At 43.6% G+C, this 21,972-nt stretch overlaps 1 protein-coding gene across 5 annotated transcripts in view; it reads left to right on the plus strand.

Annotated features, from left to right (window-relative positions):
- Nucleotides 1–429: 429 nt before the first annotated feature.
- The window catches only part of ZNF185 (zinc finger protein 185 with LIM domain), a 344,343-nt gene continuing 322,800 nt past the window's right edge, over nucleotides 430–21,972 (plus strand). For 3 of the 5 annotated variants that reach the window (XM_063937558.1, XM_063937560.1, XM_063937559.1), the window contains exon 1: nucleotides 430–796. The gene's annotated coding sequence lies outside the window, so the exon portion shown is untranslated. The remainder of the gene's footprint in view (nucleotides 797–21,972) is intronic. The other 2 variants (XM_063937556.1, XM_063937557.1) reach the window with 1 other exon arrangement.

Genomic DNA, 21,972 nt, shown 5'->3' on the forward strand with positions numbered 1-21,972 from the left:
CAAAAGAAAACTTGATTTATCCCAAATTGGGTGCTAAGGGAATGGACATGGGTTCAAGTTACAACATCTGTAGCCAAGAGTGTAGAGGATTAAAATGGACAATTTTAGAATAGGGTTGCCAATGTATGATTAATCCTTAATTGTTTCTAAAGATGCCAAGATAGACCCAGTGAGGCCGCTCCTGTGCTAATATAACCTCTGATTCCACACATCCTGCAGTTTTGTTTATAGCTGTGAGTGCTTTGGGGGCCAAAATAGACTTTTGCTACAGCTAATCCCTGTTTTCAGTGTTTTTAACAAATGGTGTTTGAACAACCTAAGTCCTAAAAGCTGTAAAACACGTTTGTGGAAAAAAATCTACAGGTGGCAGCAAGTGAGCAGTTCAAGAGATACAACAGTTCAACCTGACCATGGAGCATTACTAAAAAATAGGTGACAGGCCTTTGTTTCCAGGATACCTGGTCTGTGATGACTCCTTTAGTGAGAATTTGAAGAATGTGGCAGCTATGCCCACTTAGAAACAGAAAAAGACAAGGACAGAAGAATGTGTAGGACAAACCTGTTTGGTGCCCTAAAGGGCACACACAGCAAGTTCTGCTCCTCCCAATCTTGAAACCTGGGCTTGGTTTTTTTTCTTCAATACATCACATTGGCCGTCCGTGCTCTCACAGGTAAACCTGAGTCACATTTACCTGACAGTTCAGGAGACAGGTATTACAGACACACCTCTACTTGGGATCGCTTAGAAGAAGGTCTGAATTTTAACACGAGGCGCATTTATATCAGCAAATTTAAGGTATGAATTAGATTAGGAGTCGTATATTTATTCTTGGTAAAACTTTCTGCCAACAACTGTAAGTTTTTATTTCTGTTTTGTTAGATCTGAGATGTGATTGTACAGTTTGTTTACACAACATCTCACAAAGCTATATTGTCATGCTTAATATCAAGTCATTATGTCTTTGTTTGTATGCATCCATTTGCAGTAGGTATCAGAGTATATTTTGTAGAAATGTATTTAGAATTGTACATATCGGTTAAATATTCTAACTTTAGTGTCACTATAATTACCTGCGTGTGTGTGTGTGTGTGTGTGTGTGTGTGTGTGTGTGTAGATAGATAGGTATAGGATTTACATTTGTCACTTTACCTTTAGTTGGCTTCTAAGTGCTGTTTTCTCCTCAATTTAGAATGCATTTATAGCCACATGTTATTTCTGACTCCTATATAATTAACATGCTAATCTTTAGTTGGTAAGCGTTGGTATGTTCTCTATATTCTTCATTGGATTCTATTAGAAAAACATCTAGTTTAGAAGTATAGAATTTTTAATTAATTATTGTGGCTTTGTTTTGTAAGCATCTTTGTGTAAAGTATGAGCCAGTATTTTAAGCACTTTATTGCTGTTTGGTTACCTTGTATATTGTCCTACAAGGAAGGCTTGTAAACACGTCCCACCCATTGTTTTCTAGGCACTTAGATAAGATTTCTGTCAAGGGCTGATGTTTTGTTGTCTAATTGCAGTGAAAAATTATGCACTCAATCAGTTGGTAAAACAATTCTAACGAGGAAAGGAGTTTATAGAAAGCTATAGGAATTATTGGTCCATTGCCCATAATGATACTAATCTAGCACATCCGTGAGTCGTGGAATGCTGCTAACGTGACCAAGAAAACCCAAAAATGAATGCAATATTATTTATATATGTAACATTTCTGTGTTTGACTTCCCTGCTTCTGATGAACAAATGAAAGGCATTGAGTATATAGGGCCTTATTGCATCTGGCTGATTTTTGGGCCAATGCACACACGCACGCCCCGCTCTGCGCATATGGGGCCCCCAGGAGATGCGCCTGCATCTCAGTGATGTGAATGCCTCTGCCTGATTGACAGGCAGATGCCTTCACAGGGCAGTCAGGGGCAGTGATGTGGTATTGCAGGGGCATTGTGGCGAAAATGGGGGCGGGTCCAGTACATTTTCGGGGGTCACATAACATCACACGCGGCCGCTGCAAAGCAAAACATGGCGGCGGTGCACGTGCCTTCACAGCTAGGCCGCGCAGGCAGGGGGCTACCCTTGTTTTGCATGGCCAGCGATGCAATTGCAATTAAATTGCGATAGCATTACTGGCGGCCATTTGCATGCTGGGCGACTTTGTCCTGTGCTGGGGCGGCCTTGTCCCCAGCATGCGATCGCAAGAAGTTGCAGTTTTGCTAATTTAGCAAAACTGCAACTGAAGCTAAATAGGGTCCTTAGAAACGGCCCGTTTCCACTCCCGTTTCCGCTCACTATCTCCTTGTGAGTACCTCTGCCTGTCAATCAGGCAGAGGCGTTCGCAATACTGAGATGCAATTGCATCTCCCTGCCCACGCATGCGCACTGGGCTGATATTCAGGAGTATGTGATCGCATCTCAGATGCGATGCATACTGAATATGGCTCATAACCTGGTCATTTCATAATTAGCTTAGAACAAGTAACAAAATGTATGTCTATGCTGTGTTCGGTCCACTAGACATGTGAGCTAACATTTCCTGGCATCTCCTGGCATCTCTGTTCAACCTCTTTGGTTTAAGGGCTAATGCTATCCCACTCAAGGAATTATCTTGTAATCTGAATTTTTATTTACAACATGAGCAGGTTACTGCATGAGGATTGTTACCCTTCACTAGTCAAATATATATTGTGCAGGCTAGACTACATACTATATGTACATGGCACTCAGTCAGCTGTGCTTTTCAAACAGATGACGTAACCTCTACAGTGAATACATCCCATTGAGAGTGGGATCATCCATGAAGCAATCTAGGCTCCAGCCTAAGGACACTGTGCACTGAGGGGCCTGGATTACTCTAACCCACAGGTTCTCAAACTCGGTCAGGACCCCACACGGTGCATGTTTTTCAGGTCTCCTCACAGAATCGCAAGTGACATAATTAGCTCCACCTGTGGACCTTTTAAAATGTGTCAGTGAGTAATTAATACACCTGTGCACCTGCTGGGTTACCTGCAAAACATGCACTGTGTGGGGTCCTGAGGACCGAGTTTGAGAACCACTGCTCTAACCAATTGAAAGCATTTTTTTTTTAACAAACAGGGTAGCAGAAGGGGGGCCCAAGCTGTATATTGCCTGGGACTCATAGGGTCTTAATGGGGGTCTTTTCTCATTGGAACATTGTGACTGTTTATAGCATGTGTTAGCTGTGGGCACTTATGGACTACACAACATCTAAATCAGTGGTTCTCAACATCGGTCCTCAAGTACCCCCAACAGTTCATATTTTCCAGGTCTCCTCACAGAATCACAAGTGAAACAATTTGCTCCACCTGTGGGTCTTTTAAAATGTGTCAGTGAGTAATGAATACACCTGTGCACCTGCTAGGTGACCTGGAAAACATGAACTGATCTAAACGACGCCCTCCTGCAGCTTTACTAATGAGAGCCTTTTAACTCTGCCACTAAAACTATGACACAATTGGATAGGTATTGTGTTATTTTGAGCCTGTTCCTGCATATACTGTGTATATATATATATATATATATATATATATATATATATATATATAAGCTCCTATTTTATGGAAAATGGTACAAAGATGCATTAATAGGTGCTTTAGATATCACCAATTACCAGGATCATTCTACTTCAATGTGTGATTGTTGTTTGAGTGCTTTTTATCTGTTGTGTTGACACACTAATCAAAGGGATGTCATGTGATACTTTCTGTATGGAAGGTTATACTGGTAAATATTTGTAGACCTTGGGGTATATTTACTAAGGTCCCGATTTTGTCCGAGATGCCGTTTTTTCTTCAAAGTGTCATCTCGGTAATTTACTAAGCAGAAATCACGGCAGTGATGAGGCCATTCGTATTTTTTTGCAAGTCCAACAAAAAAAATACGAATGAATACACCATCGGTCAAAACGCGGCTGTTTAAGTATGAATCTCGGTCATTTACTAAGAAGTGCAAAGCAAAAAAAAAAAAAACACTGCCGTGAAAAAATACATCTCGTAAAAAAGTGCTAAAAAAAAACAGACCTGCTTTTTTGAGCCGTGATTGGATAGGCATGCACGGATCCATGAGATCCGTGCATGTATATCAGTGGGAAGGGGTGGGAAAGTGTTACTTTGTTGAAAAAAAATTGCGTGGGGTCCCCCCTCCTAAGTATAACCAGCCTCGGGCTCTTTGAGCCGATCCTGGTTGCAGAAATATGGGGGGAAAAATGACAGGGGTTCCCCCATATTTAAGCAACCAGCATCGGGCTCTGCGCCTGGTCCTGGTTCCAAAAATACGGGGGACAAAAAGCGTAGGGGTCCCAATGGTGGGAACTTTGTGGTCAGCGGTGAGGTCACTTTCGGTCAACCGCTGAGCAGAAAGTTCCCACCATTGGTTACAATGGAGCGCATAGGCGCTACATTGTAACACTGCCGTGTGCCGCCTGTCAGACAGTACAGGAGCACACAGCCGATCAGGAGGGTGCTACAACGTGGCGCTCCCTGATTGGCTGAAGAAACCCACTTAGACATCAGTCAGAGTGGGTTTCTGGCATTCGGGGAAAGGGGACCCATGTGAAAACATGGGTCCCCTTTCAGTGCGTGGCTCGGGTCTCCGTTTTATTTTTTTAATCAAGTACGTGGATTACAAAAGGATTATCCGAGGAGCCTGGTACCCTGGATCTGGTGAGTATAATTTATTCAACAGGTACCCCATGGATTCTACTGGAGAAGAGGACCGACCTGCGTGTGAACATAAGGTAAGTATGTATGTATGTTTGTGTGGATGGATGTAATAAAACTTTACTTTCAAGGTGTGTGTGTGTATTGTCTTTTTTTGGGTATTTTTTTAGTAGTAGTACTACAGGTACCAGCGGGCCCGTTTTTCCGCCGCATGCTGGTACTTGTGGTTCTCCAAGTACCAGCATGTGGGGGAGGCTTGCTGGGCCTTGTAGTACTGCTACTAAAAACAATATCTTACACTTTTACAAAAAGGCTATCAGCCCCCCATCCGCAGCCCATTGGATGGGGGGGACAGCCTCGGGCTTCACCCCTGGCCCTTGGGTGGCTGGGGGGGGGGACCCCTTGATTGAAGGGGTCCCCACTCCCCCAGGGTACCCCGGCCAGGGGTGACTAGTTGGATATTTGATGCCACGGCCGCAGGGCACTGTATAAAAGTGACCCCCGGCTGTGGCATTATCTGTCCAGCTAGTGGAGCCCGGTGCTGGTTTTAAAAATACGGGGGACCCCTACGCTTTTTGTCCCCCGTATTTTTGGAACCAGGACCAGGCGCAGAGCCCGATGCTGGTTGCTTAAATATGGGGGAACCCCTGTCCATTTTTTTCCCATATTTCTGCAACCAGGATCGGCTCAAAGAGCCCGAGGCTGGTTTGCCTTAGGAGGGGGGACCCCACGCAATTTTTTTTTAACATTTAAACTTTTTTTTTTTTTTTAAACAAAGTGCACAATGAAGCCCAGCACAGATCTCTCAGATCCGGCCGAGATTCATTGTATTAAAGTCGGCAGTGTTTTACAAGTCACTCACGTAAAACACTGCCTAAAAAAACGAATGACATCGACATCGGAAAACCCGAAAATGCAGAATACGGCTGCTTAGTAAATTAGTCGTAATAAATTCAAAAAGTTGCAGTTTTACACTTTCGATGTCATTCGTGATTATTCTCCCACCAAATCGGGAGAATTACGAATGTTAGTAAATATACCCCCTTGTATTTATTTGCCAAGCACAATATGCTACTACAGGTCTGTAGGATCATTGGGTCTCTTCCTTCTAACGGATGTCTCACCTTATCTGTCCTTCCACCTTAGCAGGTACAGTATGGCATACCCTCCAACATGACCCGCCCCACTAGGTACAAAATGCTCTGTTTCTGGACTTCCCTCTTAATTTATTATTGCCATCACCTGTGAAGAAACGGCTTTCTTATCATTTAACTAGTTCAGCACAGGTGATGGAAATCATAAATTAAGAGGGAAGTCCAGAAACAGAGCATTCTGGGGGTAATGTATTAAAAACGTCCTAACGGACGTTATGTGTCCATGGGCGTATCACCACATTATCGTGGTGATACGCCCGCAGCCGCCGCCACAATGTATGAAGAAGGCCCCCGCCGATGTGTGAGTGCGTTATCATACCTGTCCGCCGATAGGGCACTTTCCACATCGGCTGGGCTGGCCTCATCGGCAGCATATTTCTGCGCATGCGCTCTTCATCCGTTCGGCCTGCTCGCGCCGCTGGCAGCAGGAGGCGCATGCGCGTATAGGCTGTGCGCTGTTCGGCGCCGGCTGTGTGGTGGGTGTCGGAAGTCAGCCTTAAGCGCGCAGGGGATTCATAGAGGAAGCTGGCAGCCTGCCAGTGAGTGTCGTGGCTGCTGGCTTTAAAGGGGGGGGGGGGAGAGAGAGAGAGATTCTGAAGGGGGATGTGCCTGCAAGTGGTTGGGGTGGGGGAAAGGAGGGGAAGAGAAGCTGTGTCTGTATTTCTGAAGGGGGATGTGCTTGTAAGTGGGGAAGGGAAAGAGAAGCTGTGTGTGTTGACTGGATTTATGTTGGGGGATGTGCCTGCAGGTGGGGGAGAGAAGCTGAGGGGGTTGTCTTGTTTTCTGAAGGGGGATGTGCCTGCATTTTTTTTTTTGGGGGGGGGGGGGGTTTGCCTAATAATATACACAAATATAATGGTGTGTCACAGGTATTAACAGTGATTGCCCCTACACACTAAAAACTACCTTGTGCAAACTTTCACACACATTCAACTTTAGCCATAATAAACTGCCAATGACAGGCTCTCAGCTCGAACGCTGCTGGGAGTTAAAACTGCTTTTGTGAAGTAACAATAAAGCTTTAGTGTTCAAGAGCTCTACGAATACACTACAGCCACACAACGCCTGCCCGGGGGAGGCGTTCCGGACACTCGGCTTCAGGAGACGAAAAGGGGCAGCAGAGGCAATCATACATTGCCTCTGCTCTTCGTCTCCCGTTCACTACAGCGGGGTAGCGGTAAGTGGCGGGGGCGCGCGGCGACCAGGCTATACGGCGTTAACACGCCATTCATACATTAGGAGGAAGCGCTAATTGCAGGCTTAAGGTGCGCTGTGGTCAGCGGAAACCACAGCGCACTTTCATACATCTGGCCCTTTGTACCTAGTGGGGCGGGTCATGTTGGAGGGTCTGGTATGGTTCTTCAGAAATGACTTGTGAGAACAACCTTGTGTGTGTCATCTATCACTGCTGTCTGGGTAATGTGGAGGCCTCTCTTCAGTAAATCATTAGCAATGCTAGTTTTGACCAGCTGTTCTAGTCTAGTTTTACACAGATTGCTATCAGCCAGTCAAGGCTTGGGTTGGACCATTTCACTATGACATATTTTGCATTCCTTAACCTGAGTTGTAGTTTTGCTTAGTTATTAGGACCAAATTGACCAACTAATGTACCATGTTAGGGCAGACCATACATAATCTCCATTCAGGTCACTGTGATCAGATTCCACTGGATATTGCATGCAGGGTCGGACTGGCCCACAGGGATACAGGGGAAACCCCCAGTGGGCTCCACTGCCTGAGGGTCCATACCCTTCTCTAGGGATCAGGTGCCAGATTATGCACTTGAATTATACATTTTATATATGTTACATTATACTGCACAGGGTGTATTTTGTATAGTACATTAAGCTGGTAAATTATCATGCATTTAACATATTTATAAAGGGGCCCAGACCATACACTCTCTAATGGTTAGCCAAGCCTCACTGTTGGCTAGCCACACCCCCTCTGGATGCTGGTTGCTAGCCACACCCCCTCTGGATGCATGGGCCCCTACCACTGAAATCCCCTGTGGGCCCTTTATGTCCCAGTCCGACACTGATTGCAAGTCATTGAATATGAAGGGGGGAGAGGGTATTGTTGGAACAACAAATGCAGGATTCCATGTCTGATTTGCTGTCTTGTATTCTGCATAACCCATGGACAACCAAAGCAGCACATTGGGCCCACCAATCTAGCACTCCTAAAGGAGAATAGACCTCTGGGTAGTGATTATTTATTATTTATATTATATGGCAAGAGTTTTAGACAATAGCTACCCCATAGCAATGTAATGGGAATTATACAAGAGTCTCTTATATATGTAGAGTTACTTATTTGCAGATTGTCCCTAAGGAATGTTGCTTAGAAATCTTATTATTCATGTGAAGGAACTGGTAACATTGGGGTAAATTTACTAAGATCGGAGTTCTATTTAAGATAGGATGTTGCCCATAGCAACCAATCAGATTCCAGATATTAACTTCTAAAAAGTGCTAGATAAAATGAGAAGTAGAATCTGATTGATTGCTATGGGCAACTTCCCATCTTACATGATAGAACTCCCTTCTTAGTAAAGTTAAGACATTGCCTTGGCACATACATGTAATGGGTGTACCACCAATTGAGAAATGTGTCCAGTTTTCAACTTTGAGCTTGTTAGATATTTAAAATTTGATTAAAATGTAGACTATAAAATAATTATTGTAGCAGTAACAAAATTTCTGAATGCAGGGCAGGTTCTAATACCAATAATAATAAGCCCTCACCTAATCCGCTCCTGTTTACATCTCTGACCTGATCTCCCTTCCACAAATGATTGGCGCCTCACCTCCCAACTGATTATCTCCTCCCACTCCTACCTCCAAAGCTTTGGCCATGCTGCGCCTTTCCTCTGGAATTCTCGATATCCCTCTGTAAGACTATCCACGTCTATACAAAACTACAAACGGGCTCTCAAGACTCACTTCTTTATCAAAGCCATCTAGCTCACACCCTCTGCTCCATGCTCCTTCCTCACTGTCTCAACCCTACATGTCACCCCTGTCTGTCTGCCCTTCCCCTTTAGACTGTATGCTCTCACGAGCAGGGCCCTCCTTCCCTCACTAATACTATCAATTTCTCCTTACTGCCTACTATGGCTCCTTACTCTTGGGCTCTGCTACCCTGCTTCTTATTTGGGTATTATGGCTGCTGATGCAGCAGTGTTTCTAAACCTTGTCTACAGTGTGTTCGGCAATGTTGTCTACTGTAAGTAACTTTTTTCTTGTTTTCCATACAGTTTCTGTTCATGTACTTTGTACTGAGGACTCCTTATGACACCATATAAATAAAGAATAATAATTATTAATAATAAAAATAATAATAATAATAATAATGATGATAATAATAAAAATAATAATAATATCATCATTATTATTATTATTATTATTATTGTTATATTTTTAATGGGACTGGGAGCTTTTACTAATATTTAGTCTGTTTATCAGAATCTGGGTTAACTTGCTTTGTCATTGAGTCCTTTTTCTGCATTGTATACAGTAGCTGTAGTATAAGGTAGTGAGCCACGGGTTTACTGGTTGTAAGATGGTAGCACAGGTGTGGGTATCATAAATATGCTGAAGGTGGAAAACAAAACCACTTATTTAACAGTTTGATATTTTTATTACATTTTTATTAATGAATGACAACAGTCAAAGATAACAGCAAAGGTCTGGTATCTGACATTTTGTGATTTTTGTCCATTGGATATTCGAGTGCTCTGAAAAGAAAGGAGATATGACAGCTGTCCAACATTCCGCTGGGCACACAGTCCACAAATGGGGTGTTGACAAGCTTCAGTTTTAAACTTGTCATAGCCTTCCATCAAGAGCATTGCCTGTTAAGCACGCATAGGGGAATACATATCTCACAAATAGATGGGATCCCAACCATTGGGGCAGATGTATTAAGCCTGGAGAAGGGATAAAGCAGTAATAAGTGCAAAGTGATAATGCACCAGCCAATCAGCTCCTGTCATTTTTCAAATCCAAAATGACTGGCTGACGCGTTATCACCTTGCACTTATCACTGCTTTATCACTTTTTAATCACTTTTTTCAGGTTAATACATCTGCCCCTCTGTCCTGTGTAAAAGAAACTTTAAGGTAACACACCTTTTGAATATAATAATACAATGCAATGTCAACTTCTGCCCCATTCACATATTTTATGCAGAGTTTTGTTTATACAGGTTGAGTATCCCTTATCCAAAATGCTTGGGACCAGAGGTATTTTGGATATGGGATTTTTCCGTATTTTGGAATAATTGCAGACCACAATGAGATATCATGGTGATGGGTCCTAAATCTAAGCACAGAATCCATTTATGTTACATATACACCTTATATACACAGCCTGAAGGTAATTTTAGCCAATATTTTTTATAACTTTGTGCATTAAACAAAGTGTCTACATTCACACAATTCATTTATGTTTCATATACACCTTATACACACAGCCTGAAGGTCATTTAATACAACATTTTTAATAACTTTGTGTATTAAACAAAGTTTGTGTACATTGAGCCATCAGAAAACAAAGGTTTCACTATCTCACTCAAAAAAGTCCGTATTTCGGAATATTCCGTATTTCGGAATATTTGGATATGGGATACTCAACCTGTATTTTGACTCACTTTGGCAATGGAAGCAAGATATCCATAGTTGTAAGGGCGTAGCTACCATAGGTGCAGGGAATTCAGCTGCTATGGGGCCCACAAAGCTATGCCCCGCCCTGCATACTGTAGTTCTATGGCATCAGTTTGGTTTTATGATTCTCATTTTATTAAGTATAAGTTCACATTAAGTCCCTGGAACTGAGTTTTAGACGTAGTTCATGCTACTCAGCCGCCATAAGTCCAGCTTAGCGGCAGGCTCTATGTTTAACACATACCTCTTGACCTGTCTACTATTGTACAGTCTTACCCAACATGGAAACCATTGTATAGTCATTTCGGATAGAATTACTTTATCCATTCTAGTGTCTTATTAAAATGTCAAACCTGATAATTATAATACTTGTGATGTATTATGTAAGTTATATGGCTATTAGCTTTATGTGAGATCTGAATGCTAATATTTTACTTAGTATTATCTGTTTAATTTTATTTATTTCACTTAACAATTTTTCATTAAAGTGGTGTCTCTGGTTTTGAAGTCAAGCAAACAGAAAAAAATATAATATTATCAATTACTTTAACACTATTCTATTCGCTATTCTCCTTCTGGTATGCATAGAATGACATCTACATTATGAAGATTCTGCCAGAAAACAAAAGGAAGGGAAGAGAACGTTAATAAGTGTGTGTTCAAATTTGTGAGAATACTCATAAGCAAGATGTAATCAGAAATTGTGGGGCCAGGGACTGACAAAACAGGGAGCCCAATTAGGGGGGTTATTCCGAGTTGTTCGCTCGCAAGCTGCTTTTAGCAGCTTTGCACACGCTAAGCCGCCGCCTACTGGGAGTGAATCTTATCATATTAAAATTGCAAACAAAAGATTAGCAGAATTGCGAATAGACACTTCTTAGCAGTTTCTGAGTAGCTCCAGACTTACTCGGCATCTGCGATCAGTTCAGTGCTTGTCGTTCCTGGTTTGACGTCACAAACACACCCAGCGTTCGGCCAGACACTCCTCCGTTTCTCCAGCCACTCCCGCGTTTTTCCCAGAAACGGTAGCGTTTTTTCACACACTCCCATAAAACGGCCAGTTTCCGTCCAGAAACACCCACTTCCTGTCAATCACATTACGATCACCAGAACGAAGAAAAAACCTCGTAATGCCGTGAATAAAATACCTAACTGCATAGCAAATTTACTTGGCGCAGTCGCACTGCGGACATTGCGCATGCGCATTAGCGACTATTCGCTCCGTTGCGACAAAAAAATAGCGAGCGAACAACTCGGAATGACCCCCTAGATGCGAGTTGTCTTGTGCAAGCCATTTTCACCGCAAAGTCGCACTGTGAATTGCATTTGCAATCCAATTCCAAACTCACATTGCCTGTTCAGAGGAAATTCATGTTTTTTTATGCGCAACGCCTTGAGGCTGTGAAAATGTAGGTTGAGTCTTTGTAGGGACTGGGATGTAGGGACTTGCTTCAGAACCCCTAGCCACCTCCCCTAGACTAATTAGGCATTTGTCCGTTTTCAATTAGCTTAATTGGTCCAATAATTAAATGTCATTTTTGGTGTTTTGAAGATTAAATGGCCTCAAATTACACCAAAATCAACTTTTTCCTAAGATTATATACCCCAAATTTAATGAAAGTATTTATTTCAAGAAAAAGTAATTGCTTTTGAGCATTTTTTTACAAAAGCACCTTTTTCCAACTTTTTTTTTTTAAGCATTTTCACAATCTAACTTCATAAGCTTTTTACATTTTTTTACTTTTTTTTTTTTTTTAAATGCGCAAATCAGCCATTTAACACAAGAGCGTCCATTACTTTCCTTATGCGCACTAACAGCCTTCTGTAGAATTCTGCTAACAAAGTTGTTACTTTTTGGGGTTCCAGGAAGGTCTCCCCACTTTTTCATGTACTTCTTCCAGATTGCATTTTGTCGATAATTCACACCCCCACTCCGCGAGTACAGTATATAGGCATTTCTAATTGGATCTCACATTTTTCGAGTCTGCACATTTGTGCTAAATCTGCGAGTTACATGAAACAAACTCGCATTCACAGACACTGAATAGTCCCCTTAGGGGGAGATTTATCAAATCATCTAAAAAGGTAAGGAAAATGGAGGCTATGGATCCGTGTCACATCATTTTGTTTTCACTTTTCAGACTTATTTTTTTGGTTGACAACATTGTGGAACATACAGTACTGTTCATTTAACCTTGTAATACACTGGATAATTGCTCCTGATGTGTGTTGTACTGTACTCACATTGAAAGTACTTCTGTGATTTTATGTATGTACAGTATTTGTTATACTTCAATAAAGAAAAATTTGTTTAAAAAAAAACATTCTAAAAAGAACAAAAAAAAGTTGTTGCCCATAGCAACCAATTAGAGTTTAGCTTTCATTTCATAGAATATACTAGATAAATGATAGCTAGGATCTGATTGGTTGCTACTGGAAACACCTCTACTTGTCCACTTTAAAATGTTTGATAAATTACTCTTTATTAATCCGTACTATACCCCGATATTCATCCATCCATCTTAAAGTCACTAAAGACAGAAAATCACTGAACTTCTTCAACAAAGGAATAGATAAAGCAATGGTAATTATGTACTTTCATCTTTCTCTTTGATGTGTTCCACCTCAGAGAGTACACAACTTAAGGCAGAAGGTCAGGCCATAACTACTTACTCCTAATGCTAACCTCTTATGGTTTGGGGGCTAGGCTTAGGTATTTTTTTTATTTTGGGACTACAAGTGCCCGCTTGCCCTCTAGCAGGACATTCAGAGCCACAAACTCCAGCAACCATAGGCAGATCCGGGGGGCAGGGGGCACTCGGGCCCGTGCCCCCCTTGTCGTTTCTGACTTCTTTTTTTCAAAAGGAGAACAGCAGCAGCACTACTGCTATTTCCGTCAGACAGATTTGATAATAGAGCCGGCAGGCACTAGGACCCGCTGCGGCTCTAACAGCAAGTCTGTGTGGTAACCAATGGAGAGGCTGGAGCTGCAGCTCCAGCCTCCCCATGCTCACACCGCAACCTACCTCCCCCACTGCCAGCCATCCAGAGTCCATCCCAGGTGAGGGGGTTCAAATGCCAGCATCGAGTAAGACTGTTACTTATGAGGGCGCAGAAGGCTTCATTAGCCCTTACTGCACCGCACAGTTTCCCAGCGCTTCCTCCTCCACCTCCTTTACCACCATACTAGGTGCTGTCAAACCCAGCCTCAGCTTTGAGAAGGCGGCCCGTGTGATTGTGACAGGGATGTCCTGCAGATGTCTTATGCTGCTTGTTGGAGATCCAGCTGTCTGCTTCTGCTAATCAAAGATGGGCAGTTCGTGTCCTGCAGTCTGAGTCTCACTGCAGTGCCGAAAACAAGGTATGCTGCACCTGCCACCACCAACTAAAAACTTTAATAATTATATTGTGCTGGGGTGCTTTCCAGGCTCGCTCCCATAACTAATGGAACAGGTGACCAGCATTTCAAGGCCCAATCAGCCTTTTTATCAGGGTGAAACATTGGCAATAAACCAGGATGCGCTTCTACAGCCAATCATTACCTGATGGCGTATTCTGTGAGGCCACGCCCCCTGTGATACCACACCCCTTATCTGGGAGCACACGTGCCTTAGGTGGATGTATATATAACTATTACGGTTACCCTATCATGGTGCCCCCCCTTTCATTTTCTTCTGGATCCGCCCCTGCCAGCAACAGTAGCATAATACCTACATTATTTGTAGTTTCTTGACAAGTTTCAAGCTTCTTCAGTGTAGTGTTGCAGCCTCAGCCTCAGTGGTTTTGTGTGAAGTCCAAATGTATCTAGAACGGGAGCTGCAGGGGTAAATAGACTCTCTCCCTTAGTGTACAAATGTCGCTATCCCAGATTTATCAAGCCTTGGAGAAGGATAAATTGCACAGTGATAAAGGGCCTGATTCAGTATGGATCACAAAAGCAAAATCTTTCTCTAATGGGCAAAACCATATGCAGTGCAGGTGGGGCAGATGTAACACGTGCAGAGAGAGTTAGATTTGGGTGGGGTGTGTTTAAACTGAAATCTAAATTGCAGTGTACAAATAAAGCAGTCTGTATTTACCCTGCACAGAAACAATATAGCCCACCCAAATCTAACTCTCTCTACACATGTTACATTTGCCCCTCCTGCACTGCACATTTTTTTGACCATTAGAGAAATATTTTGCTTTTGCAATCCATGCTGAATCAGGCCAAAAGTACCAACCAATCAGCTCCTAACTGCATTGTTACAGGCTGTGTTTGAAAAATGATGGTTGGTTGGTTGGTTCTTTATCACAGTGCAGTTTATCACTCTCCAAGGCTTGATAAATATGGACCCATATCTGCACTGATGGGCTGAACTGAGAAGCCACATGGGCAGTGGGCCTGTCCACACAACAGACAATTTGAATGTTTTCAAATAATGAACTTGGCTTTCCTTCTATGACCCAAGGGTGTCCAAAGGAGACCAACCCAGATAGGGACAGAAGATAATTTCCAGCTGACAGGTTTGAGGGAATTTTTCTGTTTTCCTCATTAATATATGAGTAAATTATGCTTGGCTAAATCAAAGTTTTATTACTCTCAGGAAACACCTATGTTCCAGAGCAGGACTATACATGTCCCACGAAGTCTTATAGGAATGCTTGGCCAAAACCCAAGCAGCAGCTGATGGAACAGAAACATTATCCAATTATCATGGAAACAGAAAATAACATAACCAGTTCCAGTAGTTACAAATGTAAGACCTGTAACTGAAGTGAAACCATTTTCTTTAAATCCTATAATATGCCAACCAGTAGGTGTAAGGTAATTACATGAAAGTTAACAAATACCGATTATTTAAAAACAGTAATCCTGCAAAATACATGCTTTCGCCTATTGTGTTGATACACTTGCTAAACAATTGCTTTTCCCAAGTGCACTTCTCCTTTCAAATATATGGCAGTACTAAGCATATATAGATTATAATACAGTGGGTCTCCCTTTAAAAACAGATGTGCAAAGTTTCCAGAGTACTGTACCTCTCGTGTGAGAACAAAATGTGATATTAAGCACAGCACAAAAAGTCTGAAAGTGTTTTATTCAGGTTTTATTTTCCATATAGAAAGTGAAAACCAGAATTAAGACTGTACTTCTTCTGGAATCCCAGATACACCTGTATGTTTTAATGCCTAGTTTGAGGTATTTCCAAAACAACATTGCACGTTTAAATCAAAGTCACACATAAACAAAGGAAGGGAATCTTTGGCATAAGGCAAAGAATCATTTAGAGGTCAAAGGTACATTACAAATGCTTTGCATATTTTGGAGAATACCATTTATTTGCCAGCCTGGCAAAGCTATAAAGTAGGCTGTTGGTGTAACCTACAGGTCCTCAGTTTCACCCAGGCTTGGACTGGCCCACAGGGGTACAGGGGAAACCACCGGTGGGCCCCACTGCCTGGGGGCCCACCTCATGCTCTAAGGATCAGGTTTCCAGACTGTACACTTGAATTATACATTATACATATGTTACCTTATACTGGACTCTCTAATGGTTTGTCAAACCAATGAGGTGGCAGGCCACCCCCCCTCTGCAGACTGACCACACCCCTAACATGGGCCCCTACCACTGCATTCCCCCGGTGGGCCCTGCATGCCCCAGTCCGACACTGGTTTCACCTTAATATATATACAGAACTTTGCTAATAATAGTTGGTTCAACAAACAGTCTACCTTTCATGGAGGTTTCTGCCTTCCCTCGCTTTTGCCTTCCAGCACTGCCAGTCCCTCCATCACTGCTAATCCCTCCAGCACTGCCAGTCCCTCCATCACTGCCAGTCCCTCCATCACTGCTAATCCCTCCAGCACTACCAATCCCCCCATTACTGCTAATCCCTCCAGCACTGCTAGTCCCTCCATTACTGTTAATCCCGCCAGCACTTCCAGTCCCCATATCACTGCTAATCCCTCCAGCACTGCTAGTCCCTCCATTACTGTTAATCCCCCCAACACTGCCAGGGGTGTGGATCATCAAATTGACAGTGTCTAGGTCAACAATGTTTAGGTCGACCATGTTTTTTTGGTGTCGTTTTCTCCGTACAGTGACCGGGAAGCCCAATTAGTGCACTGTGTCCCCTTCGCTCGGCACAGATTACCATTCCAATCATAGTCCACATAGATTGTTAAGTATGAAAAAGTTCAAAAAAAAGAAAAAAAGTGAAAAACTCATGTCGACCTTTTGACCTGTCGACCTAGCACATGTCAACCTAGAAACCCTGTCGACCTTCAGACCCTGTCCCTCTAGCACTACCAGTCCTTCCATCACTGCTAATCCCTCCAGCACTGCCAGTCCTTCTATCACTACTAATTCCTGCAGCTCTACCAGTCCTGCTATTCCCTCCAGCACTGCCAGTCCTTCCATCACTGCTAATGCCTCCAGCACTGCCAGTCATTCTATCACTACTAATCCCTCCAGCACTGCCAGTCCTTCCATCACTACTAATGCCTCCAGCACTGCCAGTCATTCTATCACTACTAATCCCTCCAGCACTGCCAGTCCTTCCATCATTGCTAATCTCTACAGCACTGCCAGTCCCTCCATTACTGCTGATCCCTCCAGCACTGCCAGTCCTTCCATCACTACTAATGCCTCCAGTACTTCCAGTCATTCTATCACTACTAATCCCTCCAGCACTACCAGTCCTTCCATCACTGCTAATCCCTCCAGCACTGCCAGTCCCTCCATTACTGCTAATCTCTCCAGCACTGCCAGTCCCTCCATTACTGCTAATCTCTCCAGCACTACCAGTCCTTCCATCACTACTAATCCCCCTAGCACTGACAGTACTTCCATCACTGCTAATCCCTCCAGCACTACCAGTCATTCTATCACTACTAATCCCTCCAGCACTGCCAGTCCTTCCATCATTGCTAATCTCTACAGCACTGTCAGTCCTTCCATCACTACTAATGCCTCCAGCACTGCCAGTCATTGAATTTCTATCACTACTAATCCCTCCAGCACTGCCAGTCCTTCCATCACTGCTAATCCCTCCAGCACTGCCAGTCCCTCCATTACTGCTAATCTCTCCAGCACTGCCAGTCCCTCCATTACTGCTAATCTCTCCAGCACTACCAGTCCTTCCATCACTACTAATCCCCCTAGCACTGACAGTACTTCCATCACTGCTAATCCCTCCAACACTGCCAGTCATTCTATCACTACTAATCTCTCCAGCACTGCCAGTCCTTCCATCATTGCTAATCTCTACAGCACTGCCAGTCCCTCCATTACTGCTGATCCCTCCAGCACCGCCAGTCCTTCCATCACTACTAATGCCTCCAGTACTTCCAGTCATTCTATCACTACTAATCCCTCCAGCACTACCAGTCCTTCCATCACTGCTAATCCCTCCAGCACTGCAAGTCCTTCCATTACTGCTAATCCCTCCAGCACTGCCAGTCCCTCCATTACTGCTGATAACTCCAGCATTGCCAGTCCCTCCATTACTGCTGATTCCTCCATCACTGCCAATCCTTCCAACACCACTAGTCCCTCCAGCACTGCCAGTCCTTCCATCACTGACAATCCCTCCAGCACTGCCAATCCTTCCATCACTGCTAATCCCACAAGCACTAACAGTCACCTCCAGCACTGCCAATCTTAACTCCTCTTTGCCTACAAAATTCAATTTAAACTACTCTCCTACACCTATGAAACCATCCGTCACCCCCACACCTTCTCCTACATCTCTGATCTCTTCTCTGATCCCTCCAGCACTGCCAGTCCTTCCATGACTGGTAATCCCACAAGCACTGACAGTCCGTCCATAACTACTATACCCCCAGCACTGCCAGTCCTTCTATCACTACTAATCCCTCCAGCACTGACCATCTTAACTCCTCTTTGCCTCCAAAATCCAATTTAAGCTGCTCTCCTACACCCATGAAACCATCCGTCACCCCAACACCATCTCCTACATCTCTGATCTCTTCTCGCTCCACACTTCTGCCTTCCATTTATGCACTACCAGTAACAGGAACCTCAAATCTGATCAGCCTCCAATACCTCCTGTACTATGCCACATCTATGGAATACACACACATATCCAACCAGACTCTCCACTAGTCTTCAATGTTTTAAAGGCTCCTTAAGAAACACGCCTATCCATTATAGCATCCAGTCTTCCACTTCACTAAACCCTCATTGGCCCAGCTTCCCTCAGATTCTCACCATGTTTAACCTCCCTGTTGTCACAGCTTCTTCCTCTGTTTCCAGCTCCTGTATCTTGTCTTCTGTAAGTTTTTTACAACATGTTATGTACTTTACCTATAGTATCTTATGTACAACGTTTAATTTCCTGTACTTTGTCTGTTCTATCTGTACCTGTACGTGGGATGCAGTTAAAATACCAGCTGTCGGGATCCTGGCATTCAGGGGACCGATGCCAGGATTCCTGACAGCACATGAAATACCGCCGGACAGAATCCCGACCTCCGCAGTGTATTCCCACTCGGTTGGTGGGTCCATGCGACCAACCCAGTGGGAATATAACCTATGGTGAGTGAAGCGAGCTACTGGACCCAAAGCCTCGCGAGCACATCGAGCCCACGAGGGGACTCAATGCCTCACTGATGGGATTCCAACAGACGAGATGCTGCTGACGGTATACTGACAGCCGTCATCCTGTCTGTCTCCAGCTTTACACATTCCCCTGCTGACCTTGAACAGAGCATAAATACATGGATATATAAATCCACTTACTAAAAAGGTCACGTGTCTTGAGTGCAGTCACTTACAGTCTCTGGCCCCCAGATTGCTGCATATAGGGGGCTATTCAGAGATGAACGCAGATCCTTGCTTCCGCAGCAAGATCTGCATCCATCTACTCACATGCCGGGGGCTGCCCAGCACGTGTGTTTCGCAGCCTGGTGATGCATCGATTAGAGGACAGCCACTGCCTGCGCAGTCTGATTGCTCTGGCAGACAGTCCGGTGCCATATTTTTTTCTCAGAGTGGCTGCATGTGACACCACGCAGCTGCCCCGAAAACAATGCGGATACGCCTGCTTTGTCCAGACCATGCCCACCAAACAGTGTGTCAATGCCTCTCCCGACGGGATAATGTGTGTACCTATAAAGTCTACTGTATGAAGATGTTGATGAAAAATAGTCAAAATGATTGTTTTGATGAGTGTTGATATACACCAGTTAGGGACATAGGAGATAACACTGAGTATATCCAGCTGAAAGTAAAGTTTTTTTACCAGCTTGACCGATGTTGAGAATCTTTTTAAGCTCTTTCGCGGTTCATCTGGGATGGAGGAATCTTCTATAACTGACTCCTATTTCCACCTTTCTCGGTGTTCGCACCATATTAAACGGAGGAACAAATACTTTGTGTTATTGGTTGATACCAAAAACCTAGGGGTCTATTATATTTAAACAAAGTTATATTGATTTCACATATGCATGCTATGGTGATTAAACATTTTCTTATTAGAAAGTGCTTCCAATTATCTAAATATATGACAAGACAATTTTCCATAGGAGTCAAAAGTTTCAGCTGTCCTGGGAGTTTGTTCTGTACAAATAAGTGAATCAGTGGATACCCACAGATAGCATAAATGTGCTAAGGGCCCTACAGACTGGGCGACCCACTGCCGAGCTGGCCGTCCGCCAATACGGCATACGGGCGATCCAGCGGTGGGGGGGAGGTGATGGGGAGAGTGAAGTTTCTTCACTCCCCCGGTCACCCGGCGCCATAGCAAAGCATGCTAATATGGACAATTTCGTCCATATTGCCCTGCATGCATAAGCGACGGGGCACCAACGATGAACGAGCGTGGGGCCGCACATCGTTCATGGTTGGTGCCTACACACTGCACGATATGAACGAGCTCTCATTCATTAATGAACGAGAACATTCATATCTTGCAGTGTTATCTGCCAGTGTGTAGGGCCCTTAAAACCATTAGATATTGCTTCTGTCCCCATGTTCTGCAGAATACAGCGAATACATTGTATCGAGTCAGTAACAATTCATTGGGAAGAATGCATGTAACTGCCTTCATTTCAGCGCTGGGGAATACCTGCTGAGATCACTGACAGATGAGAGAAGCCTGACACTTTACAATAATCAGGCATGTGTACCAAACAATGGGTTACACCTGTATTCCATTACCTTATCTCATTAGGATTCATATCACAGAGAGATACACCTTCTGCAGGTTATGACTAGTTGAGTGACTGCCAGTTATGTTTCAAAACTCATTTTTTTTTTAGGACTAGACACGAGCTACTGCTTACTACTATGTTACATAGTATCCTTAGAACATAGAAAAAGAAACAGTCCAATACAATAATGACATCCCCTATGTCCTCTAGCAGCAGCACTATTACAATAAAGGTGAGTACACACTGGACATTTTTGCCCAGTGTGTATGCAGAGCGATGATGTTAACATCGCTGTGCGGAAAATCGCACAGAGCATAAAGCGATGTTCACAGGGGTGAAAAACTTTCCACAGTAGGACACAGTGGAAAGTGGTTCACTCGGCCGGTAAAACAAGCCGACAGATGGCGGCGGCCAACAATGATACGGGAGAGCGCATTAGCGCTCACCGCTCATTGCCCGGCCATACACACTAGGAGATTTTAAGCTCAAAGTAGCTCAAAACGCCGAAAGTGAGCTATAAGCATCTTTAGTGTAACTAAAGGTGGGTAAACACTGGCCGATATATCGGCCGTTCTATTGAACAGACGATATATCACGGGTCCGTTGGCCAGTGTGTATGGGCGATATGTCTGTGAACTCCGTCGTTCACAGACATATCGCGTCGGCCCGCAGCATTGCTGTGTGTGTACGGGCAACCAGCCGGCCGCCCGTACACATGCTGCGGCGGCCGGCGGTGATTGGCAGTTGAGCTGGGCGAGAACACAACATTTATGACTACATCCCCTATACTAGACACAACAAGGCAAGGAAACACTCTGAGGTTACAGAGACCTTAAATCTGGCTGTTACTTATGCAGCCGTCTGTGACTGAAATCCAGCACCGAGGATGTTTGTACAAATGAAAAGGTCACACCAAAATAGCTCTTTTTAAGCAAATGCTCGGAAAATACATTGCATTCATAGTCTACAGGTGAATATTCTGCAGAACATTGTTGAAAATGTCACGTCTATAGATTCTTATGACTTTAAAACGTAATGCATACAATGTTATATTATAAAATAAATCGACATACTGGGATATATACGGCAGGTAAACAAGAAGCTTATGATCCATCTTACCAAATTGGTCCATCTTTTCTAATAACTATCTTTTATAATATATTTTTTATTATTCAATTGTAAAGTGTCTAGATATTCTAGTGCCATTCTGTTTGTGTGAGTGGTGGGCCCTGGCCTTAGAATGCTCTGCTACCAATCATACAGGGTACGCGCTTTTAGGATGCGGCATAGGATGGCATACAGTATTGTGCATT

The sequence above is a fragment of the Pseudophryne corroboree genome, chromosome 8 (genome assembly GCF_028390025.1).
Source record: "Pseudophryne corroboree isolate aPseCor3 chromosome 8, aPseCor3.hap2, whole genome shotgun sequence".
Classification (NCBI taxonomy): domain Eukaryota; kingdom Metazoa; phylum Chordata; class Amphibia; order Anura; family Myobatrachidae; genus Pseudophryne; species Pseudophryne corroboree.